We start from the raw sequence: 12,594 nt of genomic DNA, 5'->3' as shown, positions 1-12,594 counted from the left end.
AAGCTTTTTTATATAGAATGGACAAATTAAAAGGTCCTACTGTATAGAACAGAGAACTATATTCAATACTCTATGATTTTAAGGAAAAGTTTGATAAATTGGACTAAATAAACAGTTGTCAAAAGATACCATTAAGAGAGTGAAAATGCAAGCTACAGGGTGGGAGAGAATATTGCTACAAAGGGATCATATCCAAGATATGTTTAAAAACAAAAAAACTCCCATTAAAAAAAATACCCTATGATAAACTGTAATGGAAAAGAATATATATATATAAAATTATATATATATAACTGAATTATTTTGCTGTACAGCAGTAATTAATACAACATTGTAAATCAACTATACTTCAATTTTTTTAAAGTTTTTATCTGAATCTACCACACTAGTATATCTAATGTTTATGATTGTTGTTAAAGAACTTTCATTTTCCCATAATGGAACACCCATCTCAAAAAACACATGGATTATGACTACACAAGTAAAGTAATAGAATAAGATCAGATACACATCCAGGCAAAATAAAACTCAGGTTTTCCAGGAGAAAAGGTAAATTCAGTTTTCTACATCTGAGTTATGTACAACTCGGTTGAACTTACCTTAATACATTGGCCAAAGCATACCATGAACCAGGTCATCAGAGAGCAAACTATACATCAACTATCAGGGCTTGCTAACCCAACCAACTATACTTCAGAGGTTTTCCATAATTAGCAAAACTAACTACAAACCTTGTCTTTTATACAGATAAATTATTTATTATGAGTAAAGACAATAGAGCTAATACTAATGGTACAAATTAGGAAAAACAACTAGTACATTCACTGAGTGGAGTTCAGTTTTTTTACTTTTTGTTCTATTACAAAGGATGATTATTCATTATTACATGGGGGCTAAGGAGCCTTCTGGAGTATAAATTTGAATTTTATACACTATTGGGATTCAGACTTATAGATACATGTCTGCAAATAGTGTTTAGGGTACACAACTGGAAATAGAGTAGACCAGCGGTCCCCAACCTTTTTGGCACCAGGGACCATTTTCATGGAAGACAATTCTTCCACGGACCAGTTGGGGGTGGGGATGGTTCAGGCAGTAACGCGAGTGATGGGGAGCGATGGGGAGCGATGGGGAGCGGGAGATGAAGCTTCACTCGCTCACCTCCTGCTGTGTGGCTGGGTTCCTGCTGGTCCACAGCCCAGGGGTTCTAGAATTGCAAATCAGATTCAGCAAGGAGATGTAACTATGGGACCACTTAACTAAGCTTGACACGTCATACCATAGTCAACCAGCTCTGCTATGCAGCAGTCAAGTACCTGCATTCCCAACTGCATTGCAAGATGGCAAAATGTTAGCATCTCCAGTTCTGAGTGGGAGAAATCAAGTTTCAACCTTCCTGGCACTAAGATAGCATTGAGGCTGCAGCTTGGGAACAGGGTTCCAACCTGAAGTGGCACTTCAATGTAGAGACAACATCTGAGTTCTGGCTTGGTTACTGAAGTCCTGTCTCTGTTAGCCATGGTAATAAGTGACAACAGACCTATTCTGAAACACAGAATTCCCAGTGATAGGAGAAAGGGAGTCTACAAGGGCCTTAGAAGTAAAGCATAAAAACATCTAGATTCAATTTGTACTCAGGGGCTGTTGCAAACTAGACCATTCACTCTTTCTATCTTTTCTGAATTTTTAACAATTGTTGGGTAATATTGTTATGAGCAGAAGAAAACAATAAAAGTTGTCTTAAAAAGAATAAATATTATATTCTAGTACAAGCTTAGATTTCCTGTTACTCAATGAAAATGTATAAAGCACCTCCCATATACCAGGCCCAGTGCTAGACAGAGGATATATCAAGATAGAAATGACCTAGTTCCTACTCACAGTCTCATAGGGAAGACAAATTTTAGTACAGCAATGAATTCTAGCTTACTGGTATCACTAAAGAGGGAATGACCAGCTCTGTTTAGAAGGGCAAAATCAGGAAGCTGTGAGGTTGATCCAAAAAAAGAATTATTTGAGCTGGGGATTAAAGTATAAGTAGGTGTTCTTCAGCTAGAATGGGAAGATAGGTAGCATAGTGAGAAGCATGGAGGTGAAAAATAATGGGATGGAATGTATTGGAAGGACTAACATTCAGGAATAGAGCAGGTGAAGGAAATACCAGGTTGGGTAGGGACACAGGCCAGACAGATCAACAAGTTGATTGCACGACATGAAACTAAATTTGGACTTTGTTCTCTAGGGAATAGGGAAGTCACTGAAAAACTTTAAATGGGGCTTAACATGATAATATTTGCAATTTAGAAAGATTTATCTATAGACTATCCAGGAGATAGATTTGATAGAAGTCGGGGGCAGTGGGAGCAGTCGTACAAAGGGCGAAGGCAAGTTGGAAGGCTGGAAGAATATCTAAGGAGACAACAGCAGTATCCAGGACAGAGGCACTAAGTTCCCAAACAGAGGTCATTGCAGAGGGGATGGATAAAAGAGGAGAGCTAATGAAACATGGTAGGAAGACTGAATTTCCAGGAACTCATGACCAATAGGCCATGAGAAGTGAGAAGAAGAAAGGCATTTAGGATGGGACTTTCAGGATTCTATTAGCCTGAATGACTTAGAGAATGATGCCATTAAACAGGATAGGGAATTCTACAGGAGAAGCAGACTTTTAACCATAACAAAAACAGAATGAGTATTCTGTGCATTGCATGCTGTTTACAAAACACAGTTGTTAAGGAAGGAATGCCATGTGTTTTTTTTTTGTTTCAGCATACACAAATATAATTATGAAACACATATAGTTTGTGGCAGTGAAAAGAAAAAGGAAGGTATTTCTCTGCTCCTTTGATAAGGTGTTTTTTTAACACAGTCATGGAGAACAGTCACACAGGGTCTCCCTGGAGCACAAAGAACACCTAGAAAACTGCTGGCCAGGAGACCAGTGCCTTCCTTCCTCAAACAGAGCTTCCTTTCTGCTCAAAATGAAGGCTGCTGGGGTTTATTTTCTTTAAGCATTGCTCTATAGGGATCTTATAATCTTCAGTTAAAAAAAAACTATGAAAATGATGTCTTTTTATTATTTTAATAATGAGTTACATTTAATGTTGTTTTAAGACAATAAAAAAGAAATTTATGATTCTGATCTGATTTTCAGACCATAGACTTCTAAGGAAGCCTGTAAGAAATTATGGTCTAATGAGCATGGGATCTCTAAACTTAAACATTTGAATTAATAACAAAAATATGTAATTTTAATTGGTAATGTTAATTCTAGAACTTTTTTCCAAGAAAATGAACAAGATATAATAGCTGCTTTTTCTAAAACTGGCCTTCAAGGTAAAAGTGTTAGAAATTTTCCAGTTTGGATTTAATGTTAGGTTTTACTCAGTTATTAGAAGTTGTCCTTTTTTATGCCAGTTTTTCCAGATGTCTTCAAGAGGCCCTTTGAATAGGTAATAAATTATTTGATCTCTTATTTGTTGAAAATAATCCTATGCTTGAATAAATTAATAAATCACTGACTTGTGACCATTACACATGACCTGAGGCTAAAGTCCACTACCTTCTTCTTCTCAGCTAATTCCATTACTTCAGCTGGTCAAGGAGGCCTCACATTTATTGCCAGTGAGTATGTGACATTCCCAGAATTATTAATGGATGCCCCTTTGAACTGTGCCAAGAACAAGTTGTCAGTTCATGCAGCTACAAAATTATTGAACTGGAAGAGACTGATGGGATCACCTGAGCTCACTAAGCCCTCACCCAGAGGCATGACCCCACTGAAATGAGGCTTCCTCAGCAAAATGTTTGTATTTAGAACAACACTGAAGAAAGAGAAAAAGGGAAAAGAGCATAGGTGCCAAAATGGTAATGATGAGAAAGCTGTTGATCTTCTTAGAAACAATGCCCCCTCCTGCACCTCGACTGAACCAGGAAGTGACTCACTGGACAAGATTTTCTGAGAGTCAGAGAACCAGGAATTGAAGCTCGAGGCTTGTGATGATCCAGCTATAACAACTGGCATGTACCCCAGCACATGACCTGGGAAATGATTTCAGACCTCCCTCGTAAGTTGAACTTGTACTATCACAAAAGATAAATAATAATGGATTTACACAGTGAGTTAGTTATACAGTGTAAGAGCTGGAAGAGTAGGATTCATTTTCATTTTTTTAAATAGAACCTATGTGAGTGAAATTCCTAACAAAAGCCCACCATGTAATAGGGGCCAGAGTGGAAGTGGGCTCACAGGACCAGGAGATGTTCTTTTTTGTTATGTCTTCATCCTGCTCACAAGCCCTGTGACAACCTGAGCTCCATGGTACATGATTTGAAAACCCTTCCTCATTTATACAGAAATGGATCTTTTTGTCAGGGATTGCTTATTTGCAAGTCACAAAAACCTACTCAAAGTCTCTTAAGTAAAGGGGAAGATATTGATAGCAGAAGGGGGATGCTGATATAACCCGCACATCAAGTGAATGGTCTGTCCTCCCAGACCCTAGAGCTGGGATCCCACAAGAGTCTAAGTGTATCTGCTTGTTCTGTCTCTGCAGACAGATGTAGCAATGCTATGAAGTTCAAAGTGGGTTCTTTCCTATTTTCTCAAATTTGACAATTAGACACACAGCTGGCAACAAAAGTGCTAAATAGTCCTCATTCTAATTTCAGAGAACAACCAGCAGTGGGGTCAGACAGAGTTTGCTGAGAGGTACTTTTAAGCAGAACCAGTGCTACAAAAACTCACCACGTCACTCCTAATACATATAAAAGAGGACAAAGGGAGCTGTGAAGGTCTCCTTTAGTCTGGGAAGATTAGCATTTATGAAGAGAAACTGTGTCCACGTCTTACCTCACTTCACCTCATCACAGGTTAAACCCTTCACCTACTCTACATCCTCACTGAAGAAGATGGACTTGCCTACCACACTAACTAGCCTCACATTAAATTTATGATAGAAAATTTAAGCGAACTCTCTACACCGTGTAATCTTTGTATATTTCCATAGTGAATTTGGTTTTCCTCTTGTTAAAACTGCTGTATTACACCTTCCCTCTGCTCAAACCAATAATAACCTTGTCTCCTGCACTCAACTGGTAAATTTTTGTTAGGAAATAGACATAATCAGAAAAGAATTGTCTCATCTTCTCACCAGCAAATGTATCCACTAATGTACAGGCATATGGTATCCTTAACCTCCACTTATTACAACACTGTCCCTGTCCCCAAGGCCAACTCTTCCATTTCAGAACTAAATCTAATCCCCTTTTCTACTCAAAAAACTTATACACATCTTTCCTGTGTCATCAATTTACCCATCTCTACTGTATTATTCCCATTAATACACAGTATTGAAAAATAAGTAAATAAAATACTTTGAATCAATGTCTCCCTTTAGTTCTTGACCCATTTCTCTGTAAAACTTTAAAACAAAATTTTAATATTTGCTTACTTTGATATTAATTTATCTATTCAACTTTCTTTGGATTAGTATTTGGACAGCATATATTTTCCCATCCTATTACTTTCAACCTTTCTGTTTTCCCATAGTTTTAGGTATGTCTTCTGAGAGCAGCATATAGTTGTCATTTTTAAATTCAGTCTGGTAATATTTGTTTTTAATGATAGCATTTAGGCCATATATATTTAATGTAATTATTGACATGTTTGGACTTCATTCTACCATTTTACTGTGTGCTACCTATTTCCTCACCAAGTTCTATGTTTTTAATGTCTTTATTATATAGCATTTTTCTGATTCAGAATATTTATTATTCCAGTTTTCCCCTCTATAACAGTTATACATTTTTTTTACTATTTTTAGAAGTTACTCTAGAGATTACACAATTTAGCAAAACCCAACATTAACTGTCACTTTTACCTTTCCTAATACAATGTGAGAAACTTGTTTCTCTCTGTTTTTGTGTATTTTAATTCTATATATATTTAGACCCAAAAGAAATTATAACTACTGTATTATACAGTCATTTAGGTTTATACACATTTACCCTTTGGTTGTTCTTTATTCTTTTCTGCATCTCCTAGTTCCCGTCTGGTTTCATTTTTTCCACTACCTGAAAAAAAAATCTTTAGTGTTCCTTTCAGTGCATAATTCATGTCTGCTGGAAAAAAATTCTTTTCTTCACAAGTTTTTGGTCTGAAAATGTCTTTATTTCATTACTGACCGATTTTTTTTTTAGATGTTCAGAAATCTAGCTTGGCAGTTATTTTCTTTCTAAACTTTGTAGAAAGTTCCATTGTTTCTGATGAAAAAAGAGAAATCTCATTCTAACTGTTGCTTCATGAGGTTCCTGTGGCTAGTTTGTGATTTTTCTTTTTCTTTTTGGCTTAGTTTTCAGTCCTTTTGCTCTTGTTAGGCTAAGTGTGGTTTATCCTTTCAGTTATCTTAGTTGGATTTTGTAGTGTTTCTTGAATCTGTGATTTGATATTCATGAACAAGCTTGGAAAATTCTCAGCCATTGTCTTTTCAAATATTGCTTGTGTACCATTTTCTCTTTCCCTTGCTTCTTCCAAGACTCCAATTATTCATGCTAGATGTTCACACTCTACTTCCTGTCAACCTTAAAAATGAAATAACAAGGTCTTAACTAGCTAAAATGAGCCAAATGTTATAACAGCAGAGAAATTGCAATTTGGGACAAGCAAACTATAACAAGCCATAAGCAAATCTAAGGAGACAAAGGGAAGGTCAGCTTTTATTATGTTTTAGGAGGAAACTGGGGAGGGCTGTGGCGGGTTTTGCTTTGTTTTGTTTTTTAACTGGCTGCAAGAAGTGGGAAGCTTGTTGCTGGATCAGAAGGAAATCTTCTTTCTTCCTTCTGGGGTCTGTAAGCTGGGGTGAGTGATATGTGCATGAGAGCCCTCCCTTCATGGCTTCCTGACTCCATTTTGATTTACGCTTCATTTGTTCATTTTCACGCTCTTATTTCATAACCTTCTCTTTGTATTTTCCATTCCTTTTTTTCTTTATATATCATTCTTATAATCATTTTTACCTATCTCCTAGTTCACTAATTCTATCTTCAACTATGTCTAATGTTATTAAATCCATCCACTGAGTTTTTAATTTCAGGTAAATTCAGCTTTAGAAATTTCAGGGTTTTTTTTCTAGCTTCCAATTTTCTGGCAGATTTCCTAATATAACTTTAATCTCCTTGAGCAAAGTAAGAATCTTAAAGATAAGTCCATTATCTGATGCTCCTTTGAGTCTGTTTCTACTGTTAGGGTTTTGGTTTTTTTTCCTTTGTTTTCACTCATGTCATTTAACCTCCTAATATGACCGGTTATTTTATTGAGTGTCAAACACTGTATATTAAGACACTGCAAAATAATTTGAGGCCTAGAATGATGTTATCTTTCTTACTCAAGAATTTATGTTTTCTTCTGGCAGGTAGTTAAGGGGCACTAGCAATGTGAGGTTTCCTTAATTCAGTTTTAAGGACTGAGTTTATTTGAAGCTGGGCATCACTCCCTGCCAAACTTGAACTACTTCTGATTCACACTTATTCCAAGAGTTAGGGTCTTGGGATTCCAACTCAAAGCCTGGTGGAAGATGACTACCTGGTTCTCCCCGTTGGCACACTCTGGATTACGTATTTTGTCCTGTTAGTCTCTTGAATCTGTTAAAGGTGCTGTTCACTTTCTCAGCCTCTCAACTACATCTTCATAATCTCCTAATGGAAAAGTAGACCTCAGTGTTGGTTTTACCTTTCTGGGTTTCTGTCCTCTTCCAAAACTTAATGTTTTTCACCATTTTGTTACATATCCAATACCTTCAGGTAAAGAGATTTTGTAATTAGTCTTGCTTTTCTAGTTGTTCTCAGAATTCATACATAAAACTTAGGGAAGCACCACCAGAAGCAGAAATCCGTAGAGAGAGCTGACTGTAGTCAGTGTCTCTGTGCCCTCTTCTTCCATTTTCTCTTCTATTCTTAACAGCTTTATCCCTCACTGTTCCACTGCAGGTTCTCTTGTCAAGATCACAAAGTGATCAAGTCTCAGTCCTCATCTTACTTGCTCACCCAGTAACATTTAACTGAGATGACTTTCTTTCTTGAAACATTTTCTTTACTTGGCTTCTGGGAAACCATACTCTCTGACATGCCTTCTCTCTTTCCTTTTCTGGCTCCTCTTCCTTTCCCCATCATCTTGATGTTAGTAGCGTTAACTTGTGGACCCCCGCTCTTCTTTATCTACACCCACAATGCAGGTGATCTCCTTCAGTCTATGGTCTTAAATATAAAACATCAAAAGTATCTTGATCAGTTCCAAACTAATATCCCTAGCCTTGACCTTTCATCTGAGCTCCAGACTATTACATCTCTTTTCCTGACAACTTCACTTGAATGTCTAAAAAGCATCTCAAACATTAAGTTCTAAAAATGAAATCTTAATTTCCTACCCATCTCCACCCAGCTGTTCAAAACAGACACTTAGAAGCTACCTTCAATACTGCTCTTTACCTCACTTTCCACATCAAATATATTAGCAAATCCTACTGGTTCCACCATCAGAATATATTCTGCATCCAACTGTGTCTCATCATTAAAATCATCTTGGTTTAAAAAACTATAGTCCTTCTCCTAGAATTCTTGAAACCTCCCAACTGGTCTTTCTGCTCCCACCCCCATCTTCATCCCCTGCCACCACCACCACTCCCACAAAGTATTTCCCACCCAATGTGATGCTTCAAAACTCTAAATGTTATCATGTCATTCCTCTGCACAGAAATCTCCAATGTCTTCCCATAACACAGGATAAAATGCAAACTCTTTATTATGGGATACAAATCCCTAAAACATCTGCACTGTGCCCACTTTTCTGAACTTAACTCCTGCCACTCTTTACCTTACACAAATCACTCCAATTACACTGGTCCCCTTGCTTTTTCTCAAACACAAACTCATTTCTACCCTAAGGCCTTCATACTTGCTATTTTTTCTGCTGGGAATGCTCTACCTTTCTCAAGATTCATTCTTTTACATCATTACATCTATATTCAGATGGCATCTCTTCCAAGTGGTCTCCCCTGACTATCCTATCTAAAATAGTTCTGTTCTTGTACCACTCTCCCCTTTCCCGTGGCTTTATTTAAGAAGTTCTTATTACTATCCAATGTTATATCTTTTATAGGTGTACTTGTGTTTGTCTGGTTGTCTAGTTTCCCCACACATGAGAACAGAGCCATTGTCTAATTTATGACAATATTCTCACAACCTAGAACAGAGCCTGGCATTAGGAGAAACTCAATAAAATATTTGTTGAATTAATGAACAAATGAACAAGGAACACAGTTGTATTATCAATAAATGGTTGAGATGGTGGTGTTTAGGAAACAGAAGTTATTTAGATCTGTGTTTCTCAAAGTGTGGTTCACAGAGCAGTAGTATCAGCATCACCTGGGAGCTTATTAAAAATGCAAATTCTGGGACACCCCCGCCCCCACTCCAGACCTACTGAGTCAGAAACTGGAGGTGAGGAGAGCAATCTATGTTTTATCAAGTCCTTCTAGAGATTCTGATGCATGATAAGTTTGGGAACCACTGGTTTCAGGGATAGGTCAAACCTGGCCCACTGCCTATTTTTGTAAGTCAAGTTTTATTGAAACACAGCCACTTCCAGTCATTTACATATTGTCTAGGCTGCTTTTGCACTAAAACAGCAGTGTTGAGTAGTTGCAACAGAGATTTTATAGCCTACAAAGCCTATAATATTTACTCTCTGGTCCTTTGCAGAAAAAGTTTAGTTATCCCTAGTTTAGACTAATACCTTACACCATATATTTATGGCAGAGTAAACACATACATGTATCTCTTTCCCATCTAAATACCACTGACATTTAAAGGAAAGATATGGTTAAAGAAGGATCCATAACAAACAGAAAAAAACAGAAAAGCATGGCATCAGTGGACCAGAAAATGTGAGGAATTTCCAGTACACAAATAGTGTTTGGGGAGGGGAGAAAGCAGATTTACAGAGAAATGAGTAGGAGAAACTGCAACACAAGTTCCCAGTAGAAGCTATTGCAAAAGGAAGCAAAAGTTCCTAAGAAAATCCTGAATGAGTTTTATGCTCTGAGCTCATCAAACCAAATCAGTCCTGGAGAAATCATTGGATGAGTCATTAAAGGACCAGTCAGAAGATCTAGCCAGTAACCCTTTGAGCAAAGATCTGTGCAGTTGGCTGCACCTCATTTACAAACCAAGCTAAAAGGCTTTGGGAAAGGCTCCTGGCTTAAGTTCTGGGGCCTGAGAAGCAGAGTCCAGCAAGACTTCCACAGTGACAGCAGAGGGCAGGAAAAAAAAGGGCATCCTGACTCTAGCATTTGCCACTAGGGTAAACTGTCATGTACAGGTCTCTAAACTGGGTGTTCTGGAAGCAGAGACTCCCAGAGTAGCTTCTGGGAATGGAGAGGGACAATGTGCAAGGTAAGGATAGGAAGCCCACTTTTACTCAGTGAACAAGCTACTTACCCACTGTTACAGGTTAAATTGTATCCCTCAAAAAGATATGTTGAAGTCCTAATCCCTAGTACATCAAAACATGACCTTATTTGGAAACAGGTCATTGAAGGTATAATTAGTTAAGATAAGGTTCTAATGAAGTATGGTGGGCCCTTAATCCAATATGATTTATATGTCCTTATAAGAAGAGGAGAGAGACAGAGAGAGGAAAACACCATGTGAATACAAAGAGACACATAGACACAGAGGGCGGATGACCATGTGAAGACAAAGGCAGAGCATGGATTTATGCTATCACAGCCAAGCAGTGCCTCGGGCTACCAGAAGCTGGAAGAAGCAAAGAAGGATCTTCTCCTAGGGCTTGGAGATTGTATGGACTTGCCAACACCTTGATTTTGGACTTTTAGCCTCCAGAACTGTGAGAGAATAAATTTCTATTGTTTAAAGCCACCTAATTTCAGGTACTTTGTTAAGGCAGCCCTAGGAAACTAATACAGCAGCACTCTGGGCCCACATTCCACTGTGCTCTTCCTTTAGCAGCAAAAGTGGAACATGCATTAAAAGACAAGTAAACAGGGATTCTCATCTGGTCAAGGAAACAGACCTTACCAACAATAAGAACAGATAATCCTCACCAAGTATTTAAGGAAAATTAACACTATTGTGAAGGATCATCTGATTCAAATAACAGAACTAAAACCTACAGAAAATTAATAGGGGCAACAGAATAAGACCTTAAAATAAGTATAACATATATTTGGAGAGATTTGAGACGATACTACATTCATGAGCAAAAATATGACTGCTATAAAAAAGAGAACAATTGGAGTTCTTAGGAATTAAAACTATTACTGCCAAAAATTTTTTAAACTGCATAGCACAATATTGTATAATATAGGAGAAAATCACACACAGAAGACAACAAAATACCTTTGGGCATGCAAGAATACATGCATATTTAAGAACACATATCAAATATACTAAATAGAAACAGTGGTGGGGAAAATGAAAATGCAAATCAGGGATGAAGTTTAGAAAAATAAATGAGTGAAACAAGATTCTTACCTGGACAAATGATAACATTGCACTATGAACTAAGGTGTTATAATTAAGTCAACTCTTTACACTCAGACAAGATCGGGCACATTCAGGGTGGTATGGCCCTAGACAACTCTTTACATTCAGGATTCAAAAAGGAAAAAAAAATTTATTAGTAGAGGAACTGAATTCCAGAAAAGATATAGTTAAGGACTAACTTCCAGAACTAAAAGACTAAACTGAGGACTCCTCCCAGAATGCAGTACAAAAAAAAAAGGAAAATGTTAAAGAAAAGTTAAGGGACATGGAAAAGAGATCTAGATAATTTGAAATACCTCTCATGTAAGTCCTCAGAAGCATGGAATGGAAATGTGAAAATAAATATAAAAGAAAATTTCCTGGAGCTAGAGAAAAACACTAGACTTCAGATCAAAGGGCTTTCTAAGATGAATTAGGGAGTGGGGGAGCTCAGGAATCTACACCTATTCAAACTTGGTGAATTTTCAGGCTACCAAGGATAAGGAAAAAAATCCCAAAACCTTCCATAGAGAAAAAACAGACTAATTACTTTAGGGAAAAGAATTTAGGTTCCAAGCAATTGAAGAGAGAGTGGGTGGTTACACATATTCCTAAAATTTGGCTCTAGAAAAAAGCTAGGCAGTAGGTAGTGTTGCCAGAAGGTATGTCATTAATAATGAACTAAGGCTACTAAAATTATCACTTTCCTCATAAAGCCTCACATTCTGGCAGGAACGAGGCACTTATTCTGGTCCTGGCTGTCAATGAACTGGTGCCAAAATGTTAATACCCCATCACCCAACTTTTCATACAAAATCCATCTCTCATAAGAAGCAGAGTTTATAAGATCACATTCTAATGTCTACATATTCCTAATCCAAAATAATGTCTGTTATTCTAAATATGTAGCGTAAGTTCATATCATAAATCCCCCATGAATCTCATTTTGTAGACACCACTGAGGCCAGAGAGGGGAGGCTGTTCCAGAATCACACACTTGTAGGTGGCAGAACAGGTCTGAGATCCAAAGCTTCTTGACTTTGTAGCCACTGT

General features: G+C 37.4%; 1 long non-coding RNA gene across 1 annotated transcript in view; it reads right to left on the bottom strand.

The window, feature by feature from the left end:
• LOC132496088 (uncharacterized) overlaps positions 1–12,594 on the bottom strand; it is a 356,225-nt gene that overhangs the window by 328,371 nt on the left and 15,260 nt on the right. The gene's annotated exons all lie outside the window — the stretch shown is intronic.

This window comes from Mesoplodon densirostris, chromosome 9 (genome assembly GCF_025265405.1).
Source record: "Mesoplodon densirostris isolate mMesDen1 chromosome 9, mMesDen1 primary haplotype, whole genome shotgun sequence".
NCBI classification, from domain to species: domain Eukaryota; kingdom Metazoa; phylum Chordata; class Mammalia; order Artiodactyla; family Ziphiidae; genus Mesoplodon; species Mesoplodon densirostris.
Note: the sequence above shows the minus strand (reverse complement) of the source record. Positions and strands in the feature narration are given on the sequence as shown.